The sequence below is a fragment of the Notamacropus eugenii genome, chromosome 3 (genome assembly GCF_028372415.1).
Source record: "Notamacropus eugenii isolate mMacEug1 chromosome 3, mMacEug1.pri_v2, whole genome shotgun sequence".
Lineage (NCBI taxonomy): Eukaryota > Metazoa > Chordata > Mammalia > Diprotodontia > Macropodidae > Notamacropus > Notamacropus eugenii.
This window is the reverse complement of record NC_092874.1, coordinates 116,950,171-116,966,028: the sequence shown is the minus strand read 5'-3', so window position 1 is coordinate 116,966,028 and position 15,858 is coordinate 116,950,171. Positions and strand designations below refer to the sequence as shown.

The 15,858-nt window shown below is 36.4% G+C and overlaps 1 protein-coding gene across 1 annotated transcript in view; it reads right to left on the bottom strand.

Annotated features, from left to right (window-relative positions):
• Positions 1 to 15,858, bottom strand: part of CHCHD3 (coiled-coil-helix-coiled-coil-helix domain containing 3) — a 340,709-nt gene that overhangs the window by 252,260 nt on the left and 72,591 nt on the right. The window lies entirely within an intron of this gene.

The following is a 15,858-nucleotide window of genomic DNA, read 5'->3' as shown; positions in this document are numbered from 1 at the left end:
AAAGTCTTAACATAAATTACCATAAAATCACAGAAGTTTAAGAACAAGAAATTAGAAACTAGTTTATGAGAGCCTAAAATTGAACGAAATCATTTCAAACATTATACGTCGGAGAAATGCCCAGTAATTACTGTCAGCAGAGATATAATTAAACAAGAGAACACATCACTGCAACTATTACAACAAATAAAAAAAGTTACAGTGCATTAGGGTATGTTTGATTGAGTCTTTTCAGGGTCTAGTATTCACGTTTTGTAAAGATAACTTCTTAAAAAGGAGGAACTCTTTGAGCTCAGGTAGTCCTGAAAAATGCACAGAAACTAAGATAAGCCTAAAATGGGTGAATTTTTTTAAGCAATAGTGCAGTTTCTAAAATGTCTATAATTCTTAAAAATATTAAGAGTATATGTAATAGACAAATAATCATTAATAATTGTTGGCTATTGAAAATATAGTGCTTTTATCAAAAATGCAAATATTCCACTTGAACTCAAAGAGGAAAAAAGTAGCAACGTAGTAAAATATAACAGAGTTCCATGTTTTCAGCAAGTTTATAAAGAAATTAGTGAATGATGATAAAGTCATCTTCCTATTATATACAGGTCAAGGCCTACTTTTAAGCTCAATAAAAGAATATTCTTAACCCACAAGAGAACATCATGAAACAATGGGCATGAAAAAGAATAGAAAAGCAGGCTAGCAAGACAATTTTAAAGGAAATGGCATTTTTGCATAACAGGTTGTTTTAAGTACAGGAAGCATTATTACAGAGAGAATGGGGAATGCTACTCTTCACCATAACTGAACAATGAAAAATGTGTTTAAACCTAAAGCGTAAGCAGTTTTAGATAGAAATTAGAAATAGTTTTCTTCTTGTAAGAGCACCCAGCTAGTAAGCATTTAATAAATGCTTACCAAATAATCCAATTATTAAAAAGAGTTATAACCAGATATTCTGGTATTTTTTTTTTTTGGTGTCTTTAAAAAAATAAAATAGAAAAGCATCCTGCCATTCATATTATTCACTGCCTTGAAACAAAACTGAAAGTTAGAGATGCTAGTCCACATACTTGGAAGGGACCTCACAGGTCATCCAATCTAACCCCTACTCAAAGGATAAATCCATTGTCAACATCTTTCAAGGTCATTTCCAGCCTTAAAATGTTAAAATAATATTTAATAATGAATATCATGATCAACATTTCTCATTTCTTTTATTTTTTTTTTTTAATTCATAAACACTACATAGATTTGGTGTGTTCCAATGGGGATGGCGGCAATATGTAAACATAAAGTAACCATTTTCAATTTCTATCAGTGACTGGAAGCAGGATTCAAACACTATACTAAATTAAAATATTTATAAGACAAGTACCTGTGGTTTCTTCAGTAATCACTGAACTGTCTTGTTTCAAGGGAAGATTCTATTCCTTTCTCCTTTCACTTTTAATTTTCAGTATAATAAAGAATAATTCTTCCATAGAAGTCCTATTTCCAAGATTTACCTGTCTCACCATGATACATGATAGCCAACAAGTACCAAATTCACTGGCCTGAGGCAGTCAACCATAAGCAAATCATTTCCTTTTTTATTTCTGCCATCCATAGCAGAAATCATATCACAATAAAACTGCCATACATAATTAATTGTGGCAGAAAGTAATTGACTAAGTTACTGAAACTTCTCAAAAGCTGTACATGAGGTGGTGCTTTACAGAACCAAAAAGTAGAAATAAGTGTAACACTTATTTAATGATAATAATATAAAGAATAGCACTAAAGATAATGTATATAAATTCAATTACTGTTCAAAATTAATAAAATTCAAAAAAGTTATATGGTACTTATTAAGCTTCAATATTTCAATGGAACTGTGCTCTGAAAATGTGATTTTATGTACTGAATCAAATTTATTTTAAGTCTAGAATTAGTATACTTTTAAATTTCAAGGGCACAAAAAAGCATTCTCATCTCTAGTTCATTTTTAGAGGGAGATAAGAAATCGTGGTATACAACTATACTAGTTGCAACATATTATATTCCCTTTCCTCTTGAGATCTTCAAAAAGGTTATTAAAAGTGTAACAATTTTACTTGCCTTTACAAGGTAAGAAGTGAAATTTAAATGTCAAAGGCTAGAGGTCTAAAGTGTTCGCATTTTTCTTGCTGTCACAATTTGGTTTGGGTAAGGAGGAAGCAGGTGAAAAGCAAGCTGAGTTTTTACATTCTCTGCTTACACTGAAATCTATTAGTTCTGACTAAATTAGTCTCCAACAATTTCAATGGGATATCATCAGTGACTTACAATCCAATCTACACTAAATCACAATCACAGAAAGAATACAGACATTTGCTTGAAAATTTACTAATGAAGGTAGATGCCCTTATCAGACTTTGCAATGAAAAAAATCAAGAATGCAAACTAAGCTTTATGACCCTTCTTACTACATGTACTAACATTTTTGCATACTAAGACACTATTAAGATTTTGTAGTGTCGTATTATCTTGCTTAACACTAGCCAACATGAAAGTGGACCAGGCCTAAGAAAATGTACTAAGAACTTTAATAACTAAAATCTTAAAACGTACAGCACTATTAGATACTAAAATATAATTTCCACCAGTTAAAAAACTGCTGTGGCACCAAAAATACAGCATCCGACTTCAGATATATCAAGTAAGCTTTAATAATACAGCATTAAATGGATGGAGACTCAATAGCTGAAATGAGGATAACTTATGAAATTCTTTCAATTTCACTGGCTTTTGAAAACTATAAGGTTACTATATTTCTATATATTTGAATGAATACATGTATAAATATGTTCCTATGAGGATTTTTGTTTGTTTTACAATTATAGTCATGTTTGGGATTTCTGAATAGGATGGTAGGCAGTCTGTCCCTGAAGTTCCCACAAAACAGAATAATCCTCAAATATTCTAGGAAGAAACTCCAGTAAGTGAATACTTCCCCCCAAAGTTAGCTAGAAGTCCATGAACAACAGGAAAGGGAGGCACTAGCAAAGCCAGCACCAGCACAGGGTACCTTCCCAAAACAACTAGATATTATGGGACTATATGTATACTCTCCGAAGTTCTAAGTCCAGAGGCAGCAATGTGGGGAAGGCTCCTCTGAGCAAACCTCAGCTTCAATAGAAAGCCCCAGAGTGGTCAAAAGGTCCAGGGCGAAGACTTTGGAAGCCCCAAGGAACAGCAACGGCCAATGTCCAGAATAGTGACACAACACTCAAATGGGACAACCCAATCCCAAGAACTCTCAGTTCCCTAAGACTATGCAAAAAGGCCACAAAGGTTCAGTGGTATTAATCTCAAAAGATATACCAGGGCCTAAACCCAGGAGATGGAAACAATAATGATAATAAGTGTAAATCAGAGCAAGAAGCCAGGGAACTCAAGTCAAGATCAAGCATGGAGCACCACCATGCCCATCCAAAAGCACAGCAAGGGGCAATGACTGGACCTGGCAAAAAGTGCCAACTCAGAAGTAAAGTAAGAGAGCTGAATAAATTTGAGGAAGTCTCATAATCTTCCTAACTAGATAGTTTACAAAATCATGTTGGGCCCTCACTGCAACAAGATGGCCCTTTTATTCCTCCCTAATTGATTCCCTACATCAGTTTGCACAAAAGTTGTTCCAAACCTCTTCTTTCCCCTTCAAGCTTCCCACACTTCCCTTACTCCTTTTTCCCTCAGCTAAGGACCTCATATCCTACTTTAAAATGTCTCCTCCCATGAGACTCCCTCTCCTAGATTCTCTTCATCTCAAAACTTCTTGAGATTCTTTCCCATAGTATCTGACAAGGATGTGGCTCGTCTCCTTAACAACTCCAATCTCACTACATGTGAATTTGATCTCACTCCTCATAATCATACAAAGGCAAAGACAAATGCACGCACACGCTCGCACACATACATGCACACGTGCACACTCTTTAATAATGAACTGCCTTCAAAGATGTCCAATTCTCCCCTATCCTTAAAAACCGTTCCTAGAACCTATTACTCCCTCAAGCTATCATCCCATCATTCTTGTCTCTTTCTTAGCCAAACTCCTGGAAATAACTGAAAGCACTCATGTCTCTATTTCCTTTTGATTCACTCCTCAGTCCTTTGCATTCTGGGTTTCTATCTCATTCAATTAAAACTATCCTCTCCAAAGTTATCAATGATCTCTCGAATGTCAAATTTTTTCTAACTCATCCTTTTTGAAGTATCTGCTGCATTTTACGCTGCAGACCACCCTCTTCTCCTGAATACTCTCTCCTCTTTTAATGGATTTTCATATTAATCCCTCGTGACTCACCTCTTACCCATTTTTCTCAGCTTCTGTTGTTGGATCATGATATATATCAAATCCCCTAACTATGGACGCTACCCAAATTTCGCTCCTAGGCCCTTTTCACTCTCTCAGAAATCTCAACAGGTCTCATGAGTTTTAAGTATTATCTCTATGCAAAAGACTAATAAATTTATATATCTAGTCTTTTCACTAAGCTTGATCACCAAATACCTGCCATAACCATTTTTAAAACAGAATGTCTCAGAGACATCTTAAACTTCACATATAGCAAAGTGAACTCACTATCTTTCCCCTAAATCCTCCCCTCTTCCAAACTTTCCTACTTCTATCTAAGGTAACAACATTCTTCCGCTCTCCAAGGTTGATAACTTCACCACTATCCTCACTATCTCTCACTCCATATATCCAGTTTACAAACCTTACTGTTTCTATCTTCACAACATCTCTTGGCTAACTTTAGCTCAATCCCTCATTATCTCTACCCAAAATTATTGGAGCAGCCTCCTAACTAGCCTCCATGCCTCAAGTCTTTAGGCTGTTTTACATACTGCTGCCAAAGTAATGTTCCTTTAACACTGAACTGACTGTGCCACTCCCCTACTCAACTCCAATAACATCCAAGTTCTCCAAAGACAAAGAAGACTCTTCTATTTAGCTTTTAAAGCCTTTCACAACTTTCTCTCCCAAGTTATCTTTTCAGTCTCTCTAAATACTGCTCCTCTGCTCCTATACAATGTGATCTAACCAAACTGGCCGTCTCCCTGCTCCTCCTCACACAGGACACTCTCTTTCTGCCTTTGTACTGGTCACTCTACATTCCCCAGTATATATTCCATCTTTACTCTTCAGATAGGAAAAGAAGTCTCCCTCCCTTTATAAAGGGAGAGAATGGGGATGGGGAGACAACTGGATGTTAGAGTAACAGGAACATCATGGTTCTGACCCCATGAAAAAATTCAAAATAGGAGCAACTCCAATTCTCCTATGTCCACTTCTCCACTTTTGTCAAAGGCAACAGCATCCTTCTGGTAGCACAGATTTACAAACTCTTTGCTATCCTCAACTGTTGTTGCTCCACTCTCCAAATTCAGTCAACTGCCAAGTCATGTTCATGCTATCGTGATGGCATGTCTTATTCCATCCTCTCTACTTGGATAGCTACTGCCTTAGTTTACAGCTTCATCACTTTTTATGGAACAGCTTCCTAATTAGTCTCTTGGACTCAAGTCTCTCTTCTCTATGAGCTCCAGTCCAGACATTTCCCAGCAGGTCTGATGATGTTACTTTTCTTCTCAAAAGTGTCCAGTAAGTCCCTGTTGTCAGTAGGATTAAGATAATCTCCAGTGGTAATTAAAGCTCTTCACTTTATGGTAAACCTATGGTAATTAAAGCTTCTTCGAAAGGTTGGCTCCAGTCAACCTTTTCCAGGCTTATTAGGTATCACTCCTTTTCATATTCTATAAGTTTTAAAATGTTTTCTTTTTAAATTACCAACATTTTTAGATTACCACTGAGTTCTCCTGCTACAAAGTAAAACAGCTAAGTAAAATTAATAACATAGTGACTTCATCTGAAAGTGCATACAACATTACATGTCCGCAGTACTCTACTACCTCTTTTAAAAAATGCTTCATTTAAAAGAAAATCTTTGCAACAAATATGCACAAACAAAACTAATGCCTTTTTTGGCTGTATATAAAAATACATATGTCTTATTCTATTTCCTAAATTTTTCACCTCAATGTTAGGGGGATAGTATTTTTCACCATCAGTCCTCTGGAATTACGTCACTGTACTGATCAAGTTCTTACAGTTTTCTAAGTTCTTTGTCTTTATGATATTGGTCGTCCTTCATACTTGAAGAAAACTAAATTGACATTGCTGTGCTGAGGTGAATGTACAGGGCATCTGACTGTACAAACTCAGAAGACTCTACCACAAGTCAGGTACAAAGAGTTCACATGAACATTTGGAATGGAAATGTCATATTCTCCTAGTTCTACTCATTTCGTTCTTCATCAGTTTATAAAAATCTTTAAAAATATTCACTTTTATCACGTGGATGTACGAGCATAAATTATTCTTCTGGTTCTCCTTACTTCATTCTGTATCAGTTCATTGAAGTCTTTTCCATGTCTCTTTAAAACAATCTATTTCCTCATTTCTTACAATATGCTATCACATTCACATACCACAACTTTTTTTTTCGACATTCTTCAATTGATGGCGATCCCCATAGTTTCCAGGCTTCTTCCATCTACCATAAAAAGAGCTCTTACAAATATGCACACATACATACACGTAACCTTTTTTTTTCTCTTTCTCTGATCTTTTTTTTTGAGTATAAGCCTAGCAAGATCAAAGGGCATCCACTATTTAATAACTTGCTGTATACTATCCCAAACTGCTTCCCAGAATGGTTGTTTTGATTCACAGGTCTACCAACAGTGCATCAAAGCATCTGTTTTACCACAGCCTCTAGAGACAATACTTATCATTTCCTTTTCTGGTCCTCTTTGCATCTCTGTGGGTGAAGCAGAATCTCAAAACTGCTTTAAAGTCATATCTTTAATTAGTAGTGATTTGGAGAATTCTCTCATATGTCTACAGATAGCCTGGGCGTCTTACCGTAATAACTGCCCATTCATATCCTTAGACCATTTATCAGTTGGGAAATAGCTCTTACTCTTATAAATGTGAATCAGTTCTTTATATAGACTAGAAATGTGACCTTAATCAGAGAAATCTGTTCCAAAGATTTTCTTTTTTCAGTTTACTGTTTCCCTTCTAATCTTAGGTTGCCTAGATTTGATTAAAAAAAAAATCTTTTAAATTTCGTATAATGAAAATTATCCATTTTATCTTCTGTGAATCTCTATTCTTTCTTTGGTCATGAAATCTCTTTTCTTTCTTTGGTAACTGTTTTTCCATATTTTTCTAAATTGTTTATGATTTGTTTTTTATTTGACCATTTATATTTAAGTCAAATGCCCATTTGAAGTTTATCTTAACGTAAGGTATGATGGTTTAAATCTAATTTCTTCTATACTACTGTCCAATTTTCCCTGCAGTTAGTGAGTCCTTACAATATTCCAAGAGCTAAAATGTTTGTGTTTATCAAACACTGAATACACATGCATTCCTGGGTCATGGACTTAATCTGTTCCTCTGATAAATCTATTTTTTTAATCAGTACCAAGTTATATTACAAATTACTACTCTCCAGTATATTTGAGATCTGGCACTGCCAGGCTCCATGCACAGTATCATCCAACCAAACTGGCCTACTCACTGTTCCCCATGTATATTTTGGTATGTGCCAAGGGTACACTAAGAAGGTACACTAAGTGAATATGTATGCAGGCGTATACAAATGAGAGGAATGTCTACTTTCTAAAACTACTTAAAAGTCCAGGGTCAATTAAGTTGTGAGATATAGTAAGGTATAATGCTATTTGGTACTAAAAATATTCTTAAAATACCTCACATAAAGCTTATTTAATTTTATTTTGTTTTTCTCCCAAGGACAAAAAAAAGGAGAGGTGGGACAGAGGGAGCAAAAAATTATTGATTCTTCTAACACCTACCACATAGGTGAACAGATCTCAATACTAACACTTGACAGCTATGAGTTTCCATGATGGCTTCAAGAGAACCAAATTTTTTTTAAAGTTATACTATCTCTCCTGCTTTCTTAAAGGGTCACAGAAAATAAAATTTTTTGTCAATGTTAATATGTCCAGTTTACTAGGCTGCTGACCCTGATCCACAAGAGATATGAAACTGGCTCCATCAGGTATGACTGTCTTCATCTGCTCTTTACTAAAGCACAGCAAATAGAAACTGGATAATGAAACAGAAAAAAAACAATACACAAGAAAATTTACTCCAGTTAAAGGAGAGGGTCTAAAGTACAGAAAGGAGAGAAAGAGTCTATATTATCGGGAAATAAAAAGAAAGCATAATAGTCCTATATGAAATACAATACAACTAAATATACTATTCTAACAAAAAGTCATGATTAGAACTAAATTAAATTAAAATAGTAATAAAATTTCAAAGATAAGAATTATATTAGTTTGCTTTACTTCTTAATCAAAGAAGTCTTTTACAAATATTTAAACTCTGTTATCTAATTATATACTCCATCAAATTAATTCAATTAAATAATTATATAGCATACATGAGAAACAACTGAAATATATGCAGATAATTTTAGTAGTACTAATTACAAGCTGATTTAAGAAATTTAGTGCCATGAGCCTTATATACTCTAAAGAGAATGGGAGGGCATTAGTTTAATATTCATAAATGTTATAATAAATATGTTTTAAAATGAGATAAGAGGTTTTTTTTAAAGTTGCCAGAGAGAAAATATCTAGTCTAATGCCCTCATCATTTTAAAAATAAAAAACCAAGGGCCACAAAATATAAGTACCTTGTCCAAAGTCTCAAGGAAGTTGATGGTAGAACTCAAATTATACTCCCTGACTCCTAGTCCTCAGTTCCTTAATTATAATATTTAACTAATTATCTTGGTACTTAGTTCTCAGCCCTATACATGGATATTAATGAAAACACACTTAAAACATTCAATAACAGACTATCCAAACAGAAACTCAACTTTCATTAACTTCAACCATCCAGTAACTGAACATGAGCCAGAAAACCTTGTGAGAGACACAGCTCTAAAAAAATCCCAGTAATTTATGTCATAAAAAAACTGGAGCCATCATCAACCCCTTACCCAGATAAATGCACAAATGAGACAGCAGATCAGAAGCAGCAACACAGAGACAGCAAAAATAAATGAAAATTAAAGAGCAAAGATGAGAGAATGAAATAGCTAATGCTAAGTGAATAACAGTGGAGAATAGGTTGTACCAACCCCAAACAGATCCAAGACTCCTCAAAAGCTTGAGGGCATCGTTGTATTTACTATATATCAAAGAGTAATAATAACACAGTAAATGTTCCAAACACCCACACTGTCTCATCAGGAAAGGACTGATCTATAATCACTTTTATTGCTATTAATTCTTAACAGCTAGAATTTATTTATGTGGTGCTTCAAGGTTTGCAAAGTGCTTTACAAATATCATGCCATTTTTATTCCTACAATAAAATTGATGGGTAGGTGCTATTGTTCCTACTTCGCTGGTGAGGAAACTGAGTCAGACAGAAATTAAGTAACTTGCCCAAGGTTGCACAGCTAATAAGTGTCTGAGCCAGGAGTTGAACTCAGGTCTTCCAGATTCCAAATCCTGTCATCCACCCACTGCAACACCTAGCTACTACTAGAAGATATCACAGATATTAGTGCTCATTTTAATACTCAATTGTTTAAAAAGACTGGAAAATGGTTAAAGTAATTGTGGCAGGTGAATATTACACTGAATATAATGAAGGTAACTGAATATTACTGTGTTTTAAGAAACCACAAATATGAAGCAACATAAACTATTGCAGAGTGAAAAAAGAGAACCAGAAAAACAAAATACAGTCACTACAAAAATGTAAACAGAAAGGAGAATTTTAAAAATTAAAACAATGCTACAATAGTATAATGACTAAACTTGGTCTCAAAGAAGTGATGTGAGAACACAAATCCCTTCTTCAAAGCAATGGGGAGAGAGGAAAACAGGGAATAAAGATTTATAATGAAGCCTGCTTGGTGCCAGGCACTCTGCTAAGTGCTTCTTGCAAACATTATCTCACTTGCTCCCCACAACAACTTTGCCAAGAAGGTGCTATTATTATTCCCTTTTTAAGCTGGAGAAATTGAGATAAACAGAAGGTAAGGGACTTCCTCAGGGTCTCAGGCTAGTAGTAAGTGTCTGAGGCTGCATTAGAAACTCAGGCCTTTGGACTTTAGGCCCAGCATTCTCTGCACTACCATATGAGATCTGGCTATTACATTGGTTAGTTGCGTTGAACTTTTTTTCTCCTATTTATTTTTTGTTATAACTAATTTATTTTTACTCCTAAAAATGACTAAAACTTTAAAAGTTTTGATACTTGGGGGAGCAAATCAGTTATACTGAGAGGTAAGTATACTAACAATGCCAAATAATGCTTTACGACAGGATGTTAGTTAACAGTCACTATTGGTATCTATACTATGTCGAAATAAAAATATTATTTAACTATTATTATTGGGACATACTTAAAAAGCTTAGCTAATAGTTCATTTACATAAAGGGACTAGTGTTGTTAAGTATGAACACATTACCTTTGATTTATAGCCAATAACATGAAACTATACATTTCAATTTTGAATGCATTAACCAGATTTTAAAACTGTCTCCATTAGGGGGCATAGCCAAGATGGCGGAGTAGAAAGACACACATACTGAGGCTTTCCCCACACAGCCCATAAAATACCTGTAGAGAGGGACTTTCAACAAATTTTGGAGCAGCAGAAGTGGAGAACAACAGAGTGGAGGAGATTTCCAGCCCGGGATAACCAGACAGGTCCACGGGAAACGTCAACTGCACGGGACCAGAGCAGCACCCAACCCAGCCCAGCCTTGGCCGTGCAGCTCGACTCTGGGAGGACACCTCAGGGGCCGAATCTCCAGTCCCAGTAGCAGCGAATCCCCAGTTGCAGTAGCAGTGAATCCCCAGTCCCAGCAGCAGCAGTCTGCAGATCCCTCAAGCCACAGGCACCAAAGGTCAGTGACAGGGGTTTTTTCAAATGGCTGGGAAGGGAGAAGGGCCTTCCCATGGCTCCGGCAGCAGGCAGCAGCCACAGAGGCCACACAGCAGCCCATACAACCACCTGCATCCACTGTTGGAACGTAAAAACCCCTGGGGGCACTGAGGAGCTGAATATTACCTCAGCCCTGTGTAGAGGCCCTGAGGGAGTTGGTCTTTGTCACGAACTGAATGGCAGCCCTGCCCCCACAGTTTAACTGAAAATCAGCCCCCAGTGCTGACTTGGCAGAACTGGAGACCAGGTGGCTGTAGAGAGGTAACTGCTGAAATTCTGGGAACAAAAATCTCTCTCTGCTCCCAGACCAGGTACATGCTTGATTGTGCCACCCTGGAGGAACCAAGATCTTACAGATTCCCAGAATATACCGTACTCTTGACAAAGGACCCAAAAGTCGGGTAACTGGTTGGGAAAATGCTCAAAAAAGGGGAAAAAAAATAAGACTATAGAAGGTTACTTTCTTGGTGAACAGATATCTTCTCCCATCCTTTTGGATGAGGAAGAACAATGCTTACCGTCAATGCTTACTATAAAAATCAAGGCTTCTGTATCCCAAACATTCAAAATAAATATTCAATGGGCTCAGGCCATGGAAGAGCTCAAAAAGGATTTTGAAAATCAATTTAGTGAGGTGGGGGGAAAACTGGGAAGAGAAATGAGAGAGATGCAAGAAAAGCATGAAAAGCAGGTCAACACCTTACTTAAGGAGACCCAAAAAAATGCTGAAGAAAATAACACCTTGAAAAATAGGCTAAATCAATTGGCAAAAGAGGTTCAGAAAGCCAATGAGGAGAAGAATGCTTTCAAAACCAGAATTAGCCAAATGGAAAAGGAGGTTCAAAAGCTCACTGAAGAAAATAGTTCTTTCAAAATTAGAATGGAACAGATGGAGGCTAATGACTTTATGAGAAACCAAGAATCACAAAACAAAACCAAAAGAATGAAAAAATGGAAGATAATGTGAAATATCTCATTGGAAAAACAACTGACTTGGAAAATAGATCCAGGAGAGACAATTTAAAAATTATGGGACTACCTGAATGCCACGATCAAAAAAAGAGCCTAGACATCATTTTTCATGAAATTATCAAGGAAAATTGCCCTGAGATTCTAGAACTGGGGGCAAAATAAATATTGAAAGAATCCACTGATCACCTCCTGAAAGAGATCCAAAAAGAGAAACTCCTAGGAACATTGTGGCCAAATTCCAGAGTTCCCAGGTCAAGGAGAAAATATTGCAAGCAGCTAGAAAGAAACAATTCAAGTATTGTGGAAATACAATCAGGATAACACAAGATCTAGCAGCTTCTACATTAAGGGATCAAAGGGCTTGGAATATGATATTCCAGAAGTCAAAGGAACTAGGACTAAAACCAAGAATCACCTACCCAGCAAAACTGAGTATAATACTTCAGGGGAAAAAAATCGTCTTTTAATGAAATAGAGGACTTTCAAGCATTCTTGATGAAAAGACCAGAGCTGAAAAGAAAATTTGACTTTCAAACATAAGAATCAAGAGAAGCATGAAAAGGTAAACAGTAAAGAGAAATCATAAGGGACTTACTAAAGTTGAACTATTTACATTCCTACATGGAAAGACAATATTTGTGACTCTTGAAAACTTTTTTCAGTATCTGGGTAGTTGGTGGAATTACACACACACACGCACGCACGCACACACACACACGCACACACACACGCACGCAGCACAGGGTGAATTGAATAGGATGGGATCATATCTTAAAAAAATGAAATTAAGGGGTGAGAGGAATATATTGGGAAGAGAAAAGGAGAAATGGAATGGGGAAAATTATCTCTCATAAAAAAGGCAAGTAAATGACTTTTCAGTGGAGGGAAAAGTGGGGAGGTAAGAGAAAAAACATGAAGCTTACTCTCATCACATTCAACTAAAGAAGGAATAAAATACACACTCATTTTGGTATGAAAACCTATCTTATAATACAGGAGAGTGAGGGAGAAGGGGATAAGCAGGGTGGGGGGGAGGATGGAAAGAAGGGCAATGGGAGGAGGGAGCAATTAGAAGTCAACACTCTTGGGGAGGGACAAGGTCAAAAGAGAGAACAGAAAAAATGAGGGGCAGGATAGGATGGAGGGAAATATAGTTAGTCTTACACAACATGACTGTTATGGAAGTCATTTGCAAAACTACACAGATATGGCCTCTACTGAATTGCTTGCCTTCCCAAAGGGAATGGGTGGGGAGGGAGGGAGGAAGAGAAGTTGAAACTCAAAGTTTTAGGAACAACTGTTGAGTATTGTTCTTACAACTAGGAAATATGAAATACAGGTAATGGGGTATAGAAATTTATCTTGCCCTACAGGACAAAAGAGAAGATGGGGATAAGAGAAGGGAGGGATATTAGAAGGGAGGGCAGATTGGTGATAGGGGTAATTAGAATGCTCAGCATTTGGGGCTGGGAGGAGGGGAGAAATGGGGAGAAAATTTGGAACCCAAAATTTTGTGGAAATGAATGTTGAAAACTTAAATAAATAAATTTTTTAAAAAATTGTCTCCATAACCCTTTTAAATTTTATTTTGTATTTAACCATCCAAACAGAAATCACTTGACCCGAAGGCTGACAGATGATTCTTATCTAAACGGGCTTGCCACATTTTCTCTCTGCTCCCTGAAAGAAAAAACTTACCAAAAGTTTAACAAATCATTAATAAATGATATAAGTAAATTAGTAATTCACTATAGGGGAATACATATGCATTGCTTTCCTCACAATAACTTGATGACACAGATATTCCAAGTTAAGCACTAGTATTTCTATCTGACAAATAAGGGAAATTAACCTCAGAAAGTTTAAGAGGCCTTCCCCTCAGTCAAGCGGGAAAGGAGGAGTGTATTTGGGAGACTTCAGTCTTCTGATTTCAAAGTCCAATATTCTTTTCACCAACCCATACTAACTTTACGACAGAAACAAAACTGCAGATCTTGTTTTATTAAACAATTTGCTACCTTGCACTGTTATAAACAACTGCTAAGAATTACTTCCATATATTAGAATGAATAATAACTGACGACCCAAGTGATAACTAGAAGACACTTTAAGGTCCTATTGTATTTTCCCAGTCAAAGAATGATTTACATGTATTCAGTATCATAAAATATTCAAGTGAAATAGACCAAAAGAAGCCAACCAGTTCTAATTAGACCTGAGAGAGAATTTCCTACAGCGTTAGCCCTAGAAGACTTCAAATAAGCCAGAAACAGTCAACTTATCACAAAAAAGCCCAAGCAACTTTGGGATGGTTCTAACCACTGTGCCTTCTTTCCTTATCTTCTCAAGCCTAAATTCACTACTTTACCAGTCCGAGCTATGGCTGCCAATTTCTGTCCCCTAGGGCCAAGCAGAACAAACCTAACCCCTTTTCCACAGGACAGCTTTTCAAATGCTTGAATGCTGTTGTCCAGAATTCACAAAGTCTTCTTTTCTGCCATCCCGAGTTCCTTTAGTCTCAAAAAGTACTAGGCTCATGGTCTTCTTTTCTCTCATCTAAACATCCACACTTTCTTCAATTTCAAAAGGTAAAGTTCTAAGGCCATTCTCGACCAAGTGACCTCCTCTAGACAACCCCTTGTTTATCAATGATCTTCTTCAAATGCGCCTGCCAGAACCAAACAAATACTCCCAACAACCATGTCTGACCAGGGCAGAGTAAGGAAGGCCTATCCTCACATAGTCCTGGATACTAGGCCTCTCTTAAAGCAACCTAAGATTCCACAGCCTTTATACTTGTCATATCAGACTAAAATTGATCTTGCAAGGTCACTAAAATCCCTAGAATGACTTTTTTCAGATGAACTGCTGACTAGGTATGCCATCCTCATGGATTTTTTTGAATTCAACTTTACACTTGCCTCAAACAAATTTTAGCACATGATCTTTAGTTCAACATTCTAACCCACTCAAATCTTTGTTGATACTTCATCCAATACAATAGCTATGCTTTCCAGCCTTCTGACATCTGCAAATCTGATGATGAAAATGTTCCATGAATCCCTAAGGTATTCATGGCACAATGGTACAAGCAATGGATTTGAGTCTTAGGACCTGTCATCTCTATCACTTACTGTGGGATCCTGGTCAAGCTGTTTCCTTTCTCAGGAATTCAATTTTCTCAGTTCTAAAATGAGATTGAACTAGATGAGCCTGAAAAGTTCCTTCTAGCTCTAAATTATGATTCTAAGATCTTAAACTGACATCAAATCATTAGTGACTTCTCCCTGGGTCTGGTCGTTTTCACATTTGTAAATCCACCCAACTGTACTGTTGTCTGGCCCATATCTATCTTGTCCACCTGAATAGAATGAGAGATAATAGCCAAAATGTTGGCTAATATAAATCCAAGTAAACTTTACCAAGGCATTACCCTGATCAAGGAAACCTGTGGAAAAAAAAAAGAAATACTATAGTGTCATAGTGAAATGGTGGTCTATTCTAGATGAAGTCATGCTGGCTTTTCTGTGATCACAACTTCCTTTTCTAGATTTTTCACCAACCATGTTTGTAATAATAATACATTTCAGGACACTTTCAGGAACACAAGTTAAGGTCATTGCCATACAGTTTGCAGATTCTTGTCTCTTTTTTTGTTTGAAAATTGAGACGTGTACCCCTTCCAATCCTAAGAAATGGCTCCTATTCTACACAATTTTTTGGACTACTGACAGTTAAGGCATTACATGCCATGTTCTAGTATTTTTAACCCCTACCATACAGTTTATCTTGATAAAATTATCAAGTACAATTAATGCTCTCTTATCATCTACTTATTTACTTCTGGTATCAT